Consider the following 21,521-nt stretch of genomic DNA (forward strand, 5'->3'; position numbering starts at 1 on the left):
ACATGTCTCAACTAGAGAGCCCGAGTGCTGCAAACTGCAGAGCCCACACACTCTGGAGCCCAAATGAAAGATCCCATTGGCTGCAACTAAGACTCAATGCAGCCCAAACAAACTTAATTTTTTAAAAAGGAAATGAGAAACCAAAAGAGGTTAAAGTTCTAGAAAAAAAACTACTTTCTCAGGAAAAATACTATGATTAAAATAGACCTGATAGTATGACCAATAGTGAGAGAAAGGAGATCAGTGCTATACAGTCAGGTAGGAATCAGGATAAACGTTACTGAATTTCATCTGCCCGACTCAGGCAAAATTTTGAAAACTGATAGAAAACACTCAAGAGATGATGCTGAACTCAGAAGACTCCCTCTCAAGGTTGTAGATGTGGAGGCTCCTCTTTTCAGAGCAACTATAAAACAGTCCCATTAGGATAGAGATGAGTTGCTCTGGGTATCTGCAATCCGAGCACTTCCATTTCCATCAAAGGGGCTAACAGAATATAGAAAATTTTTTTAATGGTTACAAATTTTTTAACATTCCTGCCATTAAGAGAACCTCTTCAGTCTGGGAGTCTGACTGCTTTGACCAACAGAATACTACAAATTCATATCATGGAATGTCTGAGGCTATAGGGTCAAACCCATGCAACTCCCACCTGATTCCTTTGAGATGTTTGCTCTAAGGATGCTTCCTTCCAGAACTCAGATGCCTCTTTGAGTGAAGCTTGAGCCACAGGAAGGGGCCATGGGTGGGTAGCTGGTGAAGCATCCCATCTGAACTCAGCCTGAATTCATCCCAGACCAGACTGAGACACGTGAGTGAGCACCCTGCCAGATGATTCCTGCCTACCTACTGCCATTCCATCCTCAGAGATGGAATAACGGTCTCTGACATCCTGATATCAGGCAGCAGAGATAAGCCTCCCCTAACAGAATCAGGGAGCATAAAAAAAAACAGTTGTTTAATACCCCTCAGTTGAGGGGAGTTTGTTACCCAGCATAGGTGACTAAAATCCAGAAAAACACACTCTACTCATTTTTCAGATATATCTATACCTTCTGGGATGTTAACTCCACCAGTTTGGGGATAATATCCTCAAATTTTTTAAAAAAGATAAAACTATTGTCTTAATAGGTATTTCCAGCTTTGATAAGGTTTAGAAGTAAATAGTTAATGTAATAAACCAACCCATAGTATTAAAATTATATTTTAAATTCAACCTTAATTCATTCAAAATGGATAAAAATGTTTGCACATTGAGATTCTGACAGATGTGCCTTGTAATCCCATTTTAAAGTAGGAAATTGAAAAGTTGGTTTTGAGTAAGTAATCTTAAAGTGAAAGATACACATTTAAATATTTCAGAGAATTTAAATGAATACATTGTAAATCTGGCTCTGTTTAAGGGAGTTTCTTAACAGCAACTTCAGCTTATTGCTCACTGAGTTTTTTTAGGTCTAATTTATATAGTAAATTAAGGTCAAAACAATGACCTTTAAGAAAATAGAAAAACACACAACAAGAAACTTCCTTGCAACCCACTACGAGTAGGTCAGTGATGATCCCTACTTTAAGATTGGGACAAAAAGGTAAATGAAGATGCTGAAATCAGGACTGAAAGCTTCCCATCCTGACCAAGTTTGTGTAGTCACAGAGGTGTCCAACATAATTAAGAGTGTCTGTGTAGTTTATCATGCAAATTAGGACTATTTTTTTTTTCATGTCAGACTTTATTTTTCTGGGCTCCAAAATCACTACAGATGGTGACTGCAGCCATGAAATTAAAAGATGCTTACTCCTTGGAAGGAAAGTTGTGACCAACCTAGATAGCATATTCAAAAGCAGAGACATTACTTTGCCAACAAAGGTTTGTCTAGTCAAGGCTATGGTTTTTCCTGTGGTCATGCATGGATGTGAGAGTTGGACTGTGAAGAAGGCTGAGCGCCAAAGAACTGATGCTTTTGAACTGTGGTGTTGGAGAAGACTCTTAAGAGCCCCTTGGACTGCAAGGAGATCCAGCCAGTCCATTCTGAAGGAGATCAGCCCTGGGATTTCTTTGGGAGGAATGATGCTAAAGCTGAAACTCCAGTACTTTGGCCACCTCATGTGAAGAGTTGACTCATTGGAAAAGACACTGATGCTGGGAGGGATTGGGGGCAAGAGGAGAAGGGGACGACAGAGGATGAGATGGCTGGATGGTATCACTGACTCGATGGACGTGAGTCTCAGTGAACTCCAGGAGTTGGTGATGGACAGGGAGGCCTGGCATGCTGCGATTCATGGGGGTTGCAAAGAGTCGGACACGACTGAGCGACTGATCTGAATCTGAATCTGAAACAAGAATAACAAGCATAACCCAAGAGTCTCTGGCACACTAAAACTTTTATCCAAGATTTCATCAGTAGTACCACATGTGGGTGAACCATCAGGCATTGAAGCTAATTTTCAGATTCCTCACTTGCACAGGTCCAGGTTACTCACTGAGTTTTCCTCAGATAAAAAATAGGTGACTATGCTCAGCTTATAATTAAAAATCTAAATAATAATTTAATAAACACTGAATATTAATTTAAAATGCAAGCAATTCTAAATGATCTTTACACGCACAAAACTATACCTTTTTTAATGAATGCTAAAATATGTACATTTGGAGGGGGAGGGAGGCTTAAGAGGGAGGGGATATACATATATATAATTATGACTGATTTCCAATGATGTACAGCAGAAACCAACAAAACATTATAAAGCAATTATCCTCCAATTAAAAAAAATTTAAGAACATTGATAAAGATATTGAGGGAAAAGTCACTAAAAAGTAGAAAAATGAAAAGGGCAGAAGAGAACAATATTTTCCCACAGGACAAACACCAGAGTTAGAGCCCCAGGGAAAGACCAGTTCCTTGCAACACACAAGAGGTTATTTGCTGCTTCTTGGGGCATATGCTGAATGACTCACACTGATTTCTTCCAGAAAAAAATGATGGCTCTTCCTCTAATACTGAACAAAAACAACTGTTGGTAATTCCACACTGTGTAAATACCAAAAGACTTTAAGCTGCAGTTTAGAACAATTCCTCTTATTTATTTATGAGTACAAACTAAAAACATGTGGTTATCAGCCTTTTCTCCAAATGAAGACATTTAAGTCATTATTCATTCATTTATGTATGTAAACCACATATTTTGTATCCAAGACAACTTCTGCTCTACTGTTACATAAATAAAGATGAAGGAACAAGAGTTTTAAAAAGATGGTTTATGAGAACAGTAGTTCTAACCAGAATTCTAAGGAAAATTGTCCCAAATTCAACTGAATTTCTTGAGAGTGGAGACCAGCAAGACATCTTTTACTATTTTTTTTTTATTTTATTTTATTTTTAAACCTCAAACACTGTATTAGTTTTGCCAAACATCAAAACGAATCCGCCACCGGTATACATGTGCTCCCCATCCTGAACCCTCCTCCCTCCTCCCTCCCCACACCATCCCTCTAGGTCGTCCCAGTGCACCAGCCCCAAGCATCCAGTATCGTGCATCGAACCTGGACTGGCAACTCGTTTCATACATGATATTACACATGTTTCAATGCCATTCTCCCAAATCTTCCCACCCTCTCCTTCTCCCACAGAGTCCATAAGACTCTTCTATACATCAGTGTCTCTTTTGCTGTCTCGTACACAGGGTTATTGTTACCATCTTTCTAAATTCCATATATATGCATTAGTATACTGTATTGGTGTTTTTCTTTGTGGCTTACTTCACTCTGTATAATAGGCTCCAGTTTCATCCACCTCATTAGAACTGATTCAAATGTATTCTTTTTAATGGCTGAGTAATACTCCATTGTGTATATGTACCACAGCTTTCTTATTCATTCATCTGCTGATGGACATCTAGGTTGCTTCCATGTCCTGGCTATTATAAACAGTGCTGCGATGAACATTGGGGTACATGTGTCTCTTTCCCTTCTGGTTTTCTCAGTGTGTATGCCCAGCAGTGGGATTGCTGGATCATAAGCAGCTCTATTTCCAGTTTTTTAAGGAATCTCCACACTGTTCTCCATAGTGGCTATACTAGTTTGCATTCCCACCAACAGTGTAAGAGGGTTCCCTTTTCTCCACACCCTCTCCAGCATTTATTACTTGTAGACTTTTGGATCGCAGCCATTCTGACTGGTGTGAAATGGTACCTCATAGTGGTTTTGATTTGCATTTCTCTGATAATGAGTGATGTTGAGCATCTTTTCATGTGTTTGTTAGCCATCTGGATGTCTTCTTTGGAGAAATGTCTATTTAGTTCTTTGGCCCATTTTTTGATTGGGTCATTTATTTTTCTGGAGTTGAGCTGTAGGAGTTGCTTGTATATTTTTGAGATTAGTTGTTTGTCAGTTGCTTCATTTGCTATTATTTTCTCCCATTCTGAAGGCTGCCTTTTCACCTTGCTAATAGTTTCCTTTGATGTGCAGAAGCTTTTAAGGTTAATTAGGTCCCATTTGTTTATTTTTGCTTTTATTTCCAATATTCTGGGAGGTAGGTCATAGAGGATCCTGCTGTGATGTATGTCGGAGAGTGTTTTGCCTATGTTCTCCTCTAGGAGTTTTATAGTTTCTGGTCTTACATTTAGGTCTTTAATCCATTTTGAGTTTATTTTTGTGTATGGTGTTAGAAAGTGTTCTAGTTTCATTCTTTTACAAGTGGTTGACCAGATTTCCCAGCACCACTTGTTAAAGAGATTGTCTTTAATCTATTGTATATTCTTGCCTCCTTTGTCAAAGATAAGGTGTCCATATGTGCGTGGATTTATCTCTGGGCTTTTTATTTTGTTCCATTGATCTATATTTCTGTCTTTGTGCCAGTACCATACTGTCTTGATAACTGTGGCTTTGTAGTAGAGCCTGAAGTCAGGTAGGTTGATTCCTCCAGTTCCATTCTTCTTTCTCAACATAGCTTTGGCTATTCGAGGTTGTTTGTATTTCCATACAAATTGTGAAATTATTTGTTCTAGCTTTGTGAAGAATACTGTTGATAGCTTGATAGGGATTGTATTGAATCTATAAATTGCTTTGGGTAGTATACTCATTTTCACTATATTGATTCTTCCAATCCATGAACACGGTATATTTCTCCATCTGTTAGTGTCCTCTTTGATTTCTTTCACCAGTATTTTATAGTTTTCTATATATAGGTCTTTAGTTTCTTTAGGTAGATATATTCCTAAGTATTTTATTCTTTGCATTGCAATGGTGAATGGAATTGTTTCCTTAATTTCTCTTTCTGTTTTCTCATTATTAATGTATAGGAATGCAAGGGATTTCTGTGTGTTGATTTTATATCCTGCAACTTTACTATAATCATTGATTAGTTCTAGTAATTTTCTGGTGGAGTCTTTAGGGTTTTCTATGTAGAGGATCATGTCATCTGCAAATAGTGAGAGTTTTACTTCTTCTTTTCCAATTTGGATTCCTTTTATTTCTTTTGGATTTTTGCATCTATGTTCATCAGTGATATTGGCCTGTAGTTTTCTTTTTTTTGTGGGATCTCTGTCAGGTTTTGGTATTAGGGTGATGGTGGCCTCATAGAATGAGTTTGGAAGTTTACCTTCCTCTGCAATCTTCTGGAAGAGTTTGAGCAGGATAGGTGTTAGCGCCTCTCTAAATTTTTGGTAGAATTCAGCTGTGAAGCCGTCGGGACCTGGGCTTTTGTTTGCTGGAAGATTTTTTATTACAGTTTCAATTTCTGTGCTTGTGATGGGTCTGTTAAGATTTTCTATTTCTTCCTGGTCGAGTTTTGGAAAGTTGTACTTTTCTAAGAATTTGTCCATTTCTTCCACGTTGTCCATTTTATTGGCATATAATTGTTGATAGTACTCTCTTATGATCCTTTGTATTTCTGTGTTGTCTGTTGTGATCTCTCCATTTTCATTTCTAATTTTATTGATTTGATTTTTCTCCCTTTGTTTCTTGATGAGTCTGGCTAATAGTTTGTCAATTTCATTTATCCTTTCAAAGAACCAGCTTTTGGCTTTGTTGATTTTTGCTATGGTCTCTTTTGTTTCTTTTGCATTTATTTCTGCTCTAATTTTTAAGATTTCTTTCCTTCTACTAACCCTGGGGTTCTTCATTTCTTCCTTTTCTAGTTGCTTTAGGTGTAGAGTTAGGTTATTTGACTTTCTTCTTGTTTCTCGAGGTATGCCTGTATTGCTATGAACTTTCCCCTCAGGACTGCTTTTACAGTGTCCCACAGGTTTTGGGTTGTTGTGTTTTCATTTTCATTCATTTCTATGCAAATTTTGATTTCTTTTTTGATTTCTTCTGTGATTTGTTGGTTATTCAGCAGCGTGTTGTTCAGCATCCATATGTTGGAATTTTTAATAGTTTTTCTCCTGTAATTGAGATCTAATCTTACTGCATTGTGGTCAGAAAAGATGCTTGGAATGATTTCTATTTTTTTGAATTTACCAAGGCTAGATTTATGGCCCAGGATGTGATCTATCCTGGAGAAGGTTCCATGTGCGCTTGAGAAAAAGGTGAAATTCATTGTTTTGGGATGAAATGTCCTATAGATATCAGTTAGGTCTAACTGGTCTATTGTATCGTTTAAAGTTTGTGTTTCCTTGTTAATTTTCTGTTTAGTTGATCTATCCATAGGTGTGAGTGGGGTATTAAAGTCTCCCACTATTATTGTGTTATTGTTAATTTCTCCTTTCATAGTTGTTAGCATTTGTCTTACATATTGTGGTGCTCCCGTGTTGGGTGCATATATATTTATAATTGTTATATCTTCTTCTTGGATTGATCCTTTGATCATTATGTAGTAATCATCTTTGCCTCTTTTCACAGCCTTTGTTTTAAAGTCTATTTTATCTGATATGAGTATTGCTACTCCTGCTTTCTTTTGGTCCCTATTTGCATGGAAAATCTTTTCCCAGCCTTTCACTTTCAGTCTGTATGTGTCCCCTGTTTTGAGGTGGGTCTCTTGTAGACAACATATGTAGGGGTCTTGTTTTTGTATCCATTCAGCCAGTCTTTGTCTTTTGGTTGGGGCATTCAACCCGTTTACGTTTAAGGTAATTACTGATAAGTATGGTCCCGTTGCCATTTACTTTATTGTTTTGGGTTGGAATTTATACACCGTTTTTGTGTTTCCTGTCTAGAGAATATCCTTTAGTATTTGTTGGAGAGCTGGTTTGGTGGTGCAGAATTCTCTCAGATTTTTTGATGAAAGGATCTCACCTCCTGTACTCTTTCAGTATGATTCTTACTTCTTTACCTCGTAATCATTTTGTTATTTTTCTGGCTTAAAAAATTTCTCCAATTTCATCTTAAGTTGTGGGTCCCCAAACTGAATACTACTAAGCAAAGAACAAAGTTTTGAGCTTCCATATCAAAGGTAAATTAGGAAAAGTCCTGGTAGTAAACAAAGAAAACAGAACAGAGTGACACACAAATGAAAACAAAAATGAAAAAGCAACCAAAAAAATAGAACTTGTTCTGTAATCAGAAACAGTTACAAAATTCCCAAGTCCAATGAGAAGGAAAAAAAAAATAGAACCATAGGTGAAATCTTCAAGAAACAGAAAGCAAAACTGTAAGTACAATTTTAAACATTATTTCTGTTTATAGAGATAATGTAAGCTAACTGAAAAAAAAGAAAGAAAGAAACCAATACCAAAAAACATCATGGATAAAAGGTCCCCAGAGACACAGAGGTGAAGGTAGTGTTTTGAGGGCTCTTTGTAGGCTCACTACAGGCAGACGCACGTGGAGGGGCTGCTACCCGGAAGTGCACCTCCCTCTGCAGCCACTCACGCATCTTCTCAATCTCTCAGCCTTGAAAGTGCAGGCCTTGGTCTTGCCATCTCTTTTCACAAGAAATTTAACATTTAGGTTTTTGGTTTCTTGTTTTAGAGGCTATTAAAAAGGAGACCTGGGACTTCCCTCATGCTTGAGCAGTTGAGACTTTGCCTGCCAAAGGAGGAGACACAATTTTGATCCCTACTCTGGGCAAATAGATGGGGAAACAATGGAAACAGTAACAGACTTTATTTTCTTGGGCTCCAAAATCACTGAAGATGGTGACAAGCCATGAAATTAAAAGACACCTGCTCCTTGGAAGAAAAGCAATGACCAACCTAGACAGTGTCTTAAAAAGCAGAGACACCACTTTGCCAATAAAGGTCCATATAGTCAAAGTTATAGTTTTTCCAGTAGTCATGTATGAATGTGAGAGTTGGACCATAAAGAAGGCTGAGCACTGAGGAACTGATGCTTTCAAACAGTGGTGTTGGACAAGACTCTTAAGAGTCCCTGGGACTGCAAGGAGCTCAAACCAGTCAGTCCTAAAGGAAATCAATCCTGAATATTCATTGGAAGGACTGAAGCTGAAAGTCCAGTACTTTGGCCACCTGATGCCAAGAGCCAACTCATCAGAAAAGACCCTGATGCTGGGAAAGATTGAAGGCAGGAGGAGAAGGGGCCATCAGAGGATGAGATGGTTGCGTGGCATCACCGACTCAACAGACATGAGTTTGAGCAAGCTCCGGGAGATGGTAAAGGACAGCGAAGCCTGGCGGGCTTCAGTCCATGGGTTGCAAAGTCAGACATGACTGAGAGACTGAACAACAGCAACAACTCTGGGGAAATCCCACATGCTGAGGAGCAACTAAGTCTGTTCACCACAACTACTGAACCCCTGCCTAGAGCCTGGGAGCCACAACTCCAGCCACAACTCCTGTGCACACTGGAGCCCATGCTCTACAGCAAAACCCACCACAATGAGAAGCTGGCACAGAGCAACAAAGAGTAGCACCTGCTCACCACAACTAGAGAAAGACCACCCGAAGCAACAAAGACCCACCACAGCCAAAAAATCAAATAAAAAAGAAAAGGATGTGAAAAGGATCCATTACACAGCATCCAGCATGTGACCTCCATCTAACCCCAAATTCCAATGATGCTTTCCCAGCCAGCGTCCCTCCCCGCCATCTCCCCCATAGGCTCCCCTTTCCACCCTTTCTCCCATCTCCCCCATGGGCTCCTTTCCATTCTTTCTCCCAAAGGACCTCAGTTTCACTGTCACCCGTTTCCTTGCATATCCCCCTCCAACAGCTCAATTGTGAGAAGCAATCCAGCCCTGAGTCTGAGTTGCTATGAGAAAGTGAGGTCCACGAGGGAGGAATTGGGTATGTTTGGTTTGCTTGCGTCTCCAGCACCTGAGAAAATGCAAGACCTATAATAGACATTCAATAAATGATTGTTGAATGAATGCAAGATGGAGAAATGAATCGATGACCTGTACACCCATATAATTGACAGCACTTTTCAAATCAGCTTCCAGAACACTCTTCTATCCCCCCCACCTCGCACCAGCCCCTCTCCCCACACACAGCTAGACAGCAATGAGACTAAGAAATAACACATTTCTCTCTGTTTTACCTGACCTGAGAAAAACAGTCACATTCCCAGCAAATCTATGCTGCTAATTCTTTCCCTCATGGAAAAAAGACACAGCAACCATATTTTTTGAGGATCTATATCGATGCTGGTAACACCCAGGTCCACCCTATGGTGGGGCTTAAGTGAAGTTCCTCACCTTCTTCTCTGGAAAATTTTCTTCAGTGCAGCCAGATTAGCAGAATGCTTTAATGAAGTGAATGGTGCATGCCATGGGAAGTTCCTTCCAGGGAAATTTAAAACTGATATTGAATCAGATGTGACAGTACATTATTAGGATTTAAATGTGAGGCTCCTCCCTCCTTAAAAAAAAAAAAAAAAAGATGGTGTTTCCAGACTTCTCCCTCAGGTTCTCATCAGATGACAGCTGGACTGCCTGCCCCCTCCTCCATGTAAGGGGTTTGCTTGTGACTTGTCTCTCCTCACACGACTGAAATCTCGGTTTTCCAAACCTAATTTTTTGGAAGGGTGGTGTTAGACTCTCCTCATGGGGAAAGGCTATCACAAAATGTCCATCCTCTTTACAAGAGTGCTCCCCAAAATGGACAAGCATTTCTGCTCCACAGAGTCCTAGGCAATATGATGCTGGCTTGTTAGGTGTTACCTGAATCTTGCCTGTGCAAACCAGGTTAGGCTCCAGGCGGCTCTCTCAGTAACTTGCTGCGTCATATATAAAGGTCTTTTATCCTTCCTGGGGGAGAAAGTGTCACACTGAAGAGGAGAAGCTGAAAGCTTTGATAAATATTGCAAATTTACTTCCAGAATAATTGCTTGATTTTAATCCCACCTATATTATATGAGTAAACATGCTTTTCTATGTCCTTGCTACATGGATATTATCATCATTTTTGTGCTGCCTGTTACATAAGGAAAACTATTAGTGGGTTTTGTTGTTTTTTAAAAATAATTTTATTGAAATTTAGTTGATTTACAATACTGTGCTATTTCAAGTGAAACTATTAGTGTTTACATATATGTAAATATATTTATATTTCTTTACCAGTATGGTTGAACGTTAGTTCAAATGTTTATTGCCATTTATATTCCTCCTCCATTCATTTTTCTATTAGAGCATTTTTAAAATTCATTTATTTGAACTCTTTACATATTTAGAAATGAATATTTACCTGTCAAATTTTATGCAGGTAATTTTTCCCCTTTCAACATTTGTCTTTCAGTATTATTCATGGTATATTATGCCAGTCAGAACTCAGTTTTTTAAAACAATAATATTTAGTCCATCCATCAATACTTCCTTGTATGATTCCTTGAGGTAAATAATTTTTAGAAGTATAAAGTAGGAGAAAATTTCTGGTATTTTTTGCTCAAAAAATAATGGTGAAAAGCTGGAATCTCTCTAAAGATCTATGCTGCTGCTGCTGCTAAGTAGCTTCAGTTGTGTCCGACTCTGTGTGACCCCATAGACGGCAGCCCACCAGGCTCCCCCGTCCCTGGGATTCTCCAGGCAAGAACACTGGAGTGGGCTGCCATTTCCTTCTCCAATGCATGAAAGTGAAAAGTCAAAGTGAAGTTGCTCAGTCATGTCCGACTCTATAGGGAATGATTAAATTATTTCTCACCCAATATACTGCCATTAAATAATTTCTATGACACAAATGGGAAAAGATGAGAGTGATCCCTGGAGCCTTTGAGCAACTTACTAAACTTCTTTGAACCTTAGTTTATTCATCTGTGAAATGGGGCTATAAAGCTCTTTCACAGAACTGCTATGGTGATAACCAGGACAATCCACATAAAGGATCTCTCACACTGATACATAATTTCTACTAAATAGCATAAAGTATATTTATAATTGAAAAGATTTCAATGGAAAAGACATAAGTAACCATAGCCATTGTGTTCAGAATAGCACGCTGATTTTTTCTTTGTTTTTATTATTTCAATAAAAATTTAAGATAAATATGCTTATGTGTTTTACCTCTTCCAAGGGATCATGCACCTAATACATAGAGGTTACCTTCAGAAGAGCAGATGGATTAACTCAGAGAGGAGAGAATAGTGATTGTGGCAATGGAAGAGTGAGTTATGAGAAATGATTAAAGATAAAGATTATGTCTGGTGTTGCTAAGTAATGACTGAGGGGGGACCAATAATTGCTACAAAAATCTGACAGGAGAAATACTGAACAGGCAGGAGGAATTATTTAATCAGATTTAAGGCAGGGTAGCTAGAAGAGTACAAGGAAGAAAAGAAAAATTCACCCTGAATGGGAGAGAAAACTTCCTGACAGTAAAAATGATTATTTAAGAAAAGTCTTCCAAGAAAAGTGATAAAAGCCCATCCCTAAGGATATTTAAAATAAGGTTGGATAGAAACCAAGAGAGTGTATGCCACAGAGAACTGTAATGCTTTGATTCAGTGTAGCTTCTATCTCTGATTTTATAGCAGCCTTGAAAAAAAATAATAAATCATTCAGTCTTGGTGAGGGATTAAAATGTGACTCAAGCAAGCAAATGTTCCAACAGTTATGAAGGGTCCAGTTTCCATGCCAGGCACAAAACTAACCTGAGCCAGTGTCTGTGCCTGGAATGTGACCTGCCCACTGTGACCGGGAACCAGACTAGGGGACGGCTATCACTGATGTGATGGGAGTAGGGCGTCAGCAAATTACTTGTCGCTGAGACAAAACCTGGATTCCCATCAACCAGTTCCTGAATCACAAAATACTAAGCTCAGAGGGAACTGATCTCACCACTTACTTTGAAGATAATGAAAAGTTCTGCTTATTGAGTATGTGTCATATACCAACACAATGTATCACCATGTTAGGTGCTTTACTATAATCTCATTGGATTCTCCAATGAGAACAACCCTGGGGGGTGGTTATTGATATTCACACTTTGAAAATGAGGAAACAGAGGCTCAAAGAGAGTAAGTACTGTCCCAAGGTCAAATGGGTGGAAAGAGCCAAAATAAAGGTTCCAATCGAGTTTATGTATTTCTCAAGGCTGTGCCTCTTCTCCCTACACACTGCTATCTCAGTAAACAAAAAACGAGAGTGAGTGACTCACATGACATCAGACAGTCTAATGCAAACCCCAGACCAGAGTTGAGAATCCTTGTTCTTCCTTTTTGTCCTTAACCAATACCAGTTCTCATCCTTATCTTCTTGGGTCCCTGTTTCATCCCCTTAAACCCTCTCCTCATGATGAGAAACCTGTATTTTTGATGTTTATGAACTGCGGATTGGAAGAAAGAACATGCATGTATAAATGTAGCCTTTTGCTTTCTTGTGTTTTTTCTATTCCATTCCAAAACTTATGGCATTATTCAACTCGTTGGTTCAATATTTTACCTTTATAAATTCTATGAATTAGCAAAGTGGTTTATTCTAACAGAGACTAACTTTATATGTATCTCAGAAGTGTATCTTGCAGTCTAATAATCTAAAATACACTGAATAATTAAAATAGCAATAATTATGTGTCTAATATACCCCACTTTTTCATTTCCTTACTTATGTTTATCATATTGCTTCATTATTGTTTGCAAGACAAAGAGAATCTGTAAGAACATAAAATTTGGAGCAAAGTATCTAAGCTATGAATTTATTAATGCCATTATCTGCTTTTGTTTTTTCTCTTAATAGGGTACATTCCTTTGATGCATATTCCTCACTCAAAGTAGTTGATAATGAAACATTCCAAAATGAATCCATTAAATAAGTTTGAATAACCAGGAACTAACCAAATAAGAATAAGAATGAAGTTTTCTATCACCTAGAAACATTTGTGTGCCAGTGCTCAGTCACTTCAGTCTTGTCTGAATCTTTGCAACCCCATGGACTGTAGCCCCCCAGGCTCCTCTGTCCATGGGAATCTCCAGCAAGAATACTGGAGTGAGTTGCCATGCTCTCCTCCAGGGGATCTTCCCAATCCAGGGATCAAACCCACATTTCTTATGTCTCCTCCATTGGCAGGCGGGTTCTTTACCACTAGCACCACCTGGGAAGCCCAAGAAACACCTGGGCTCTCCTCAAATCTCTAGAAAAGTCTCATCTCATATTATTCAAACGTTTCCTTTTTGTACCATCCTTCGATTTATGAAGTTCATTGAATCTGGAAGAGGAAATCTGTATGTCTTATGGGCTTCAGGCATTCTTTCCTCCAAACCCTGAGGAACATATTGAATAAGTAGGTCAAAATCTTGTGAAACAAGGTAGTTTCTAGTTGAATTTATGTATGTATTTGACTGAGTCAGATCTTAGTTGCGGCATATGGGAGCTTTAGCTACTGCATGTGAACTCAGTTGCAGCATGTGGGATCTAGCCCCGTGACCAGGGATGGAATTCAGGTTCCCTGCTTTAGGAGTGTGGAGTCTTAGTCACTAGACCACCAAGGAAGTCCTTCTAATTGTATGTAATGTGTTTAAAGGGGAAACAGAGTGGTTAGGGACAATAGACTTTGGGGAAAATACTGTTTTACTTTCATGCTGCTATATTTCTTGTTCACCCTTGGAGATAAACAAAGGTGGCTGTCTGGATGATGTGCACACAGAAGGATTGCCTGAAGAGGAAATGCCTTTCATTGTACAAAAAGGCTTCCCGGGTGGCACCAGTGGTAAAGAACCTGCCTGCCAATGCAGGAGACACAAGAGACGTGGGTTTAAGCCCTGTGTTGGGAAGATCCCCTGAAGAAGGAAATGGTAATCCACTCCAGTATTCTTACCTAGAAAATCCCATGGACAGAGGAGCCTGGTGGGCTACAGTCCATGGGGTCGCAAAGAGTTGGACACAACTGAAACGACTTAGCATGCACACTGCCACACTTGGCTGAGGGACAACAGGACTCAGCGGTCCCCACCTGCACTGGCCACTGGAAGAAACAGTAGAAACAGTTATATCCTATTCAGAGGAGTTGAATATGACACAGACCTAAGTATTTCAAATAGGAGCATATTTTTGCTATTGCTTTTTCCGATAGCCTTTTACAACTTTTAGAGGTGCACCTAGAGATGGTCACCCCAAGTAAGAACCCACACATGTGCCTGGAGACCAGGACTCCTGTGGTCCCTTCCCTGAGGCTCTGAGTCTGTTGGGCAGGGAACACTGAATGGAGAAGTCTTTTCCAAAAATTGAGTCTGAGTTGTCGAATTCTAGACCTGATGGCTTCCTTTCCCATGTCTGTGTATATTCTCACTTTTCTCATTATTTGCAAAACAGACAAGAAAGATACCTTGCCTTTGACAAGAAGAAAATCAAAAGTAAATAACTTCCTCAGATAGTCTACAAATGTCCACAATTTCACACATTTCACTGTTACTCTATGAAAGTCAAAGTGTTAGTCACTGAATCGAGTGCAATTCTTTTCAACCCCATGGACCTACAAGGCTCCTCTATCCTTGGAATTCTCCAGGCAAGAATACTGGAGTGGGTAGCCATTCTCTTCTCCAGGGGATCTTGCCAACTCAGGGATCAAATGTTCCCTTCATGGCAGGTGGATGAACCACTGAACCACCAGGAAAGCCCTTTTACTCTACAGTTCAACATAAAAACCAGTGATCAACTGAAATATAAAATGAAAAGTATTGTATTTTCATATCCTCAAACCCAACAAAATAACTTTTTTTGATAATTGATTCTCTGTGCTTAAGGTTTCTATAAACACCCTCCCAAATCATCTGCCTACACTGTTTTCTGACAATGAAGTCTCCTAACAATTGTGGAAATTATACCCTTTTGATAAAATGTTTATTGGCTATGGTTTTGTTTTGACACAGCAGCCATCAAATAAATAAAATTAAGTCATAGCCTGAAATTCTTTAGTCATCTGCAAAATAGAGTCGGGATCAGTGATTTTTTTCTTTCATTTAATGCCACATTTAAGAGATACAAACAAATGAGAAATACCAGTAGACCAGCTAAAACACAGATCTCACTCTGTTCATCTAATTCAGTCCTTAACTATTCCTTCACATTTTTCAGACTTTTAAATCCTTTATGTCTTTGACAGCTTCTTACTAGTAATGAATTGTTTAAAACTTGAATTGTCAAACTAAGATGCAAAATTTGTCCAGCTAGCACCCACATGCAAATCCATGATTCCAGTAGTCTTGGAGGATAGTAATGATTTAGGTTAAATAACTTTCCCATCCTTTCAAGGTAAAAATTGTGGAAAACCAGATAAAAAATTTCAAACCTTCACCCTGGGGTGTTTGACTCCTAATTAGCTTGTAAGGTGATAAAAGTTGCTTTGTAGCTAACACTTCTTAGAGAACTAGCGATACTGCTATTAACTAGGAAGGAAACCAAGGCCCACAGAGAAAATACTTGGCCAAAGAAGACTGAAAAAGGATCCAAGGTGCATTTCTTCGAGCCCTGGGTCAGTAAGATCACCTGGAGTAAGAAATGGCAACCCACTCCAGTATACTTCCCTGGAAAATCCCATGAACAGGAAGATCCTGGAGGGCTACAGTCTATGGGGCTGCAAAGAGTTGTACACAACTGACTGACTGAACACACACACACACACACACACACACTTAGTAAACAAAGTGATTACCCTTTAATTGTTCCAAAAGCTTGCTTCTAAGTTTTTATAACACAAGCAAAACGTAACTATCTTGTATTGATTCCAGTTTTCATCTCAGTGAAAACAAGAACGTTTGGTCACATTCAGAGGACCCTGTCTGACCACATCCTCAGGTGCCCAGGTTTGGCCTTTCAGTGGTGCCTGTTGGCTGTAGGCGAGGATGAAGTGAGGGCCACTGAGGTGAGCCAGGTGCCAGGGAACCCTCCCTCAGTAACAGCTCTTCGTGCATGCACGCTCTTTGTGCATACCTAATTCTGTGACACCATGGACTCTCTAAATGTTGTTGGCAGAAGAGTGTTGAACTGTGAAAACGTATGATGCTTCTGATATGGTTCAGTTTTCCGCTACCAAGAGCTGAGTGCTTTGCAAAATGCCTGAAAAATGTCCCATGACCAGATCAACAGAACACGACCGCTGAAGTCCTGGCCACATGGGAATACTCTGTTCTAGAGAAAGCTTTATTTTCATCCCTGTGTTTGTTTTCATTTTAGAATAATTTCTCCTAATCTCCATTCAGGATGTTTACACTGACCAGTAAGCTATTAATCCCATAAATGAACTCTTGCCTCATCTGTACTCACACACTGGTTGTTTGCCTGCTGTATCTTTTCTCCAGACTTTACATAGGAATTAATGATAAATAATGTGTTAAACATTTCATGTGAAAATATAAATATGCACAGGCATGCATGCCTGCTTAGTCACTCATTTGCGTCCAACTCTTTTTTGACCCCGTGGACTGTAGCCCACTAGGCTCCTCTGTCCATGGGATTCTCCAGGCAAGAACACTGGAGTGGGTTGCCATTTACTTCTCCAGGTGATTTTCCCAACCCAGGGATCAAGCCCAGGTCTCACGCATTATAGGCGTATTGTTTACCATCTGAGCCACCTGGGAAGCCAAATACGTACACTGCATCCACAAAGTTTAATAGCTAGTCTTTACAACAGACTGGTTCCAAACAGGAAAAGGAGTATGTCAAGGCTGCATATTGTCACCCTGCTTATTTAACTTATATGCAGAGTACATCATGAGAAATGCTGAGCTGGAAGAAGCACAAGCTGGAATCAAGATTGCCGGGAGAAATATCAATAACCTCAGATATGCAGATGACACCACCCTTATGGCAGAAAGTGAAGAGGAACTAAAAAGCCTCTTGATGAAGGTGAAAGAGGAGAATGAAAAAGTTGGCTTAAAACTCAACATTCAGAAAACGAAGATCATGGCATCTGGTCCTATCACTTCATGGAAAATAGATGGGGAAACAGTGGAAACAGTGTCAGACTTTATTTTTGGGGCCTCCAAAATCACTGCAGATGGTGACTTCAGCCATGAAATTAAAAGACACTTACTCCTTGGAAGAAAAGTTATGACCAACCTAGATAGCATATTGAAAAGCAGAGACATTACTTTGCCAACAAAGGTCCGTCAAGGCTATGGTTGACGGACTGTAGTCAAGGCTATGGTTTTTCCAGTGGTCACGTATGGATGTGAGAGTTGGACTGTGAAGAAAGCTGAGCACCGAAGAATTAATGCCTTTGAACTGTGGTGTTGGAGAAGACTCTTGAGAGTCCCTTGGACTGCAAGGAGATCCAACCAGTCCATTCTGAAGGAGATCAGCCCTGGGATTTCTTTGGAAGGAATGATGCTAAAGCTGAAACTCCAGTACTTTGGCCACCTCATGTGAAGAGTTGACTCATTGGAAAAGACTCTAATGCTGGGAGGGATTGGGGGCAGGAGGAGAAGGGGACGACAGAAGATGAGATGGCTGGATGGCATCACTGACTCAATGGACGTGAGTCTGAGTGAACTGTGGGAGCTGGTGATGGACAGGGAGGCCTGGCATGCTGCGATTCATGGGCTCGCAAAGAGTCGGACACTACTGAGCGACTGAACGGAACTGATTTAGACTTTACTGTGTGCCAGGCACTGTTCTAAACATCTTATGTGCATTATTCCCTTTAATCCTCACCAATCCCATGCAGCTGATAGATATCAGAATTATCAGCAATTTACATATAAAGAAGCTGAAGCTTAAGCAGGTTAAGTAAGTTACAGAAGGTCACATGGTTTGTAAGCAGCAAAGGAAAGAAAAGGAAGCTGGGGAAGTCAGCACCAGATCACAGGGATGCAGAGTGTTGTTGAGTGTTAATTCAGAGTGTGAGGGAAAGATAGTGAAGGTTTCTGAGCAAAGAATGACAGAATCTGATCCTTTGGGGGGATGTGTATGGTGAAATATACATAACAGAATATTTTAACCACTTAAAAATTCTCATTTATTTTTGGCGGCACTGGGTCTTCGTTGCTGCACACAGGTTTTCTCTAGCTGCAGTGCCAGGCTTCTCATTGTGGTGGCTTCTCTTGTTGCAGAGCACAAACTCTAGGGCACGCAGGTTCAGTAGTTGAGGCACGTGGCCTTAGTTGCTCAACAGCATGTAGGATCTTCCCAGACCAGAGATCGAACTTGTGTGCTCTGCATTGGCAGGCAGATTCTTAACCACTGGATCACTAGGGAAGTCCTGTTTTAATTGTTTTTAAGTGTCTAACTCAGGGGCATGAAGATCATTCACGGTATACTGCAATTATCCCCACCATCCATCTCTAAAATGTTTTCATCTTCCCAGACTGAAACTCTGTACCCATTAAACACTAACACCACACTCCCCTTTCCCCCTAGCCTCTGGGAACCCCTATTCTACTTCCTGCCCCTATGAATTTGACAGCTCTAGGTACGTCACACATGTGGAATCATATAATGTTTGTCATTTCACATCTGGATTATTTCATCAGCATGTTTTCAAGGTTCATACTGAGTTGTAGCATGTATTAGAATTTCATTCCTTTTATGACTAAATAATATTCCACTGTAGGGATCTACTACATTTTGTTTATCCAACGGGTTAAATTAAGTCTACAATCAAAATTAATGTCATTTGTTTCTTTTCACTTTTCAAAAATATTGCTTTTAGAAAAGGAAACATAACGTAGGTGGCTCCCATTTGCATTATATGTTCCTTGGACACTGTTGGAGTCTTCATACACTTATGGAGATGTGTGAAAAAAAAAAAACTACCTTAAGGATTTTGCAAGTGTCATGAAGGAAAAAGGAAAGCAGGTTGTTGCTGATTATAAGAACCCCAAGAAAAGAATTATGCCCTACATCAGCTTAAAATATCCCAGACATAGCATTTTTGTATTGAAGGGAAATGATTTTATGGCCAAAGAAAGCATTTGTTATAGTGGATTGTTCACCAAAGAGAAGTCATTGAAATCAAATCAACAGCTCGTTCATTACAGAGGGTGGAGGACTCTAGTGGGAAATAGAAGCCATTTGCTAACTGCAAGCCTGATGAAGATGAAAATGAGTGTCAAGAAATCATTAAAACAAAACAGGAATATGTCCTGTAAAATGTTTATTAACCTCTCTAAGCAAGACATCATGCTATAACAGAAATATTTTGTAGAGAGGATTTTTTTTTTAAATCACAAACCTGGTTTAAAAAAAATTCCAAAAACTGAACAGAAACACACAAGCAGCTTGGGAAACATCTATGTACTGGATGGCATTTTTATTTGCCATCATCCTTGGTCAGATATGAAAAGACAGAAAAAAATGCAGACATTGAGGGCTTGAGCTGGAATCTGACCCCAAAATGCAACTGCCTCCAAATACCTACTTTAAAACTGGTGTGTGCTTATACAGGGACATCTGAACACACAAAACAGTATTCCATTTCTTGTTCCAAAATTAAGAGAGCTATGTCTGGGTTGTTTTAATAATAGTGATAAAGTGTGTGGGGCTCTCCTAGCAGTCCAGTGGCTAAAACTCCATGCTCCCAATGCAGGAGGACTGGGTTCCATCCCTGGTCAGGGAACAAGATCCCACACGCTGCCACTAAGAGTTCACGTGCCTCAACTAAGATCCAGAAAGACATTAATAAGTTTAAATATATATATATATATATATATATTTTTTTTAAATGTGTAGTAAGCCATCCCCTCCCTCATTTGACATGAGAGCATAGTCCTCTTGGAGAGAAGTCCAAACAGCCTGGTGGATAGACAGCTTGAGAAATTAAAGCTTATTTTATTTAACACCATTCCAGGCCAGTGGCAGGGTTCAGAGATCTGAGTTTTCAGTAAGATTGAGTGTCCTTGTTTTGAATTTCTGCTTAACTTTCCTTTCACCATTGAGTCTATCTTTCAAAAAAATAAAAAGTATGCTTCACAATTAAAAATTAGTCTATCTTGGAGCCACTGTCCTTATTATGACCACAGGCCATTCTCCTGTGCCAGCTTCTTTGTGAACTCCAGGGGCTGGTCAGACCCTGAAGAGCCACAGGTCCCCTGACCCGCCGCCCTCACAGGTGGATGTGGCAGATGCCTACATGCAGTGTTATAAAGGAGCAGCTATGCTGACAGACATAACTTCCGAGAGAATCTTCCTCTAAGCAATGTATTATTTAAGAGTGACAGCACATAAAGGAGGGTGATGATCTATGGTTACTCAACTTGCATATGATCAGGTAACACTCCTCTCCAGAGAAGACTAGAACATCATTGTCTGAACGGAGGCCAAGCTCTGATTATAAAATTTCATGCTAGATGGATGTTTCAGAGCCTTCATATTCCAATATAAGCTCCTTTGACACCTGGGCCCTGTTGAATTTCCTTAATCTTTACCCTTCAAGGAAGGCTTCCCAGGGGGAACTATGGTAAAGAATCCACCTGCCAATACAGGAGACACAGGAAACTTGGGTTCAATCCCAGAGTTGGGAAGATCCCCTGGAGGAGGGAATGGCAACCCACTCCAGTATTCTTTCCTGGGAAATCCCATGGACGGGGGAGAATGGCAGACTATAGTCCATGGGGTTGCAAAAAGTTAGGTACAACTGAGCGGCTGAGCATGCACACACACATACACCATTAAGGGAAGGGTTAGACCCATTTGTCTTTCTGAAGCATCACTCCTCAAAGCACGTGCAGTCTGGGGCCAAAATCTGCTGCCAAAAAAACAGAAATGACCCGGCCTGCCACCCCTCCTTGTGGCCATGTGGATGAACTTGTCAATTACAGAGCCTGTCATTCCAGGGAGCCGGTTTAGGACAGAGAGTACACATAGGGTCTCCTGGGAGAGGGCACAGGCTCCCACCAGACACATGTCCCTCAGGGCCCTGAAGCTCCCCAAGACCTGTTACTGATGGGGATGCCAAGCCTGCTCAGCAGACAGCCAGACAGAGGAGAGAAGAAGCAGGCAGAGCACAGTGCCATAAAAATGCCACTTAATGCCTGCTTTTCCTTCACAAAGATTTATTTCTCAGCTCCTAGCATAACTTACACATAGTAGGTGTTCAGTCTTCAAAAGATATCCTTCCTTTCTGCTGAATAAACTTAGCCCTCTGCTCCCAGGAGTCCACACGGAGCTGTGATGCACAACGTCAGCTACACTGACACGCCTAGTAAACAGACAGTCCCTGTACAAAGTTTTTGCTACTCCTGTCACTCAAAATGTGAGCCCCTCCCC

The sequence above is a fragment of the Bubalus kerabau genome, chromosome 14 (genome assembly GCF_029407905.1).
Source record: "Bubalus kerabau isolate K-KA32 ecotype Philippines breed swamp buffalo chromosome 14, PCC_UOA_SB_1v2, whole genome shotgun sequence".
In the NCBI taxonomy this organism is placed as follows: Eukaryota; Metazoa; Chordata; class Mammalia; order Artiodactyla; family Bovidae; genus Bubalus; species Bubalus kerabau.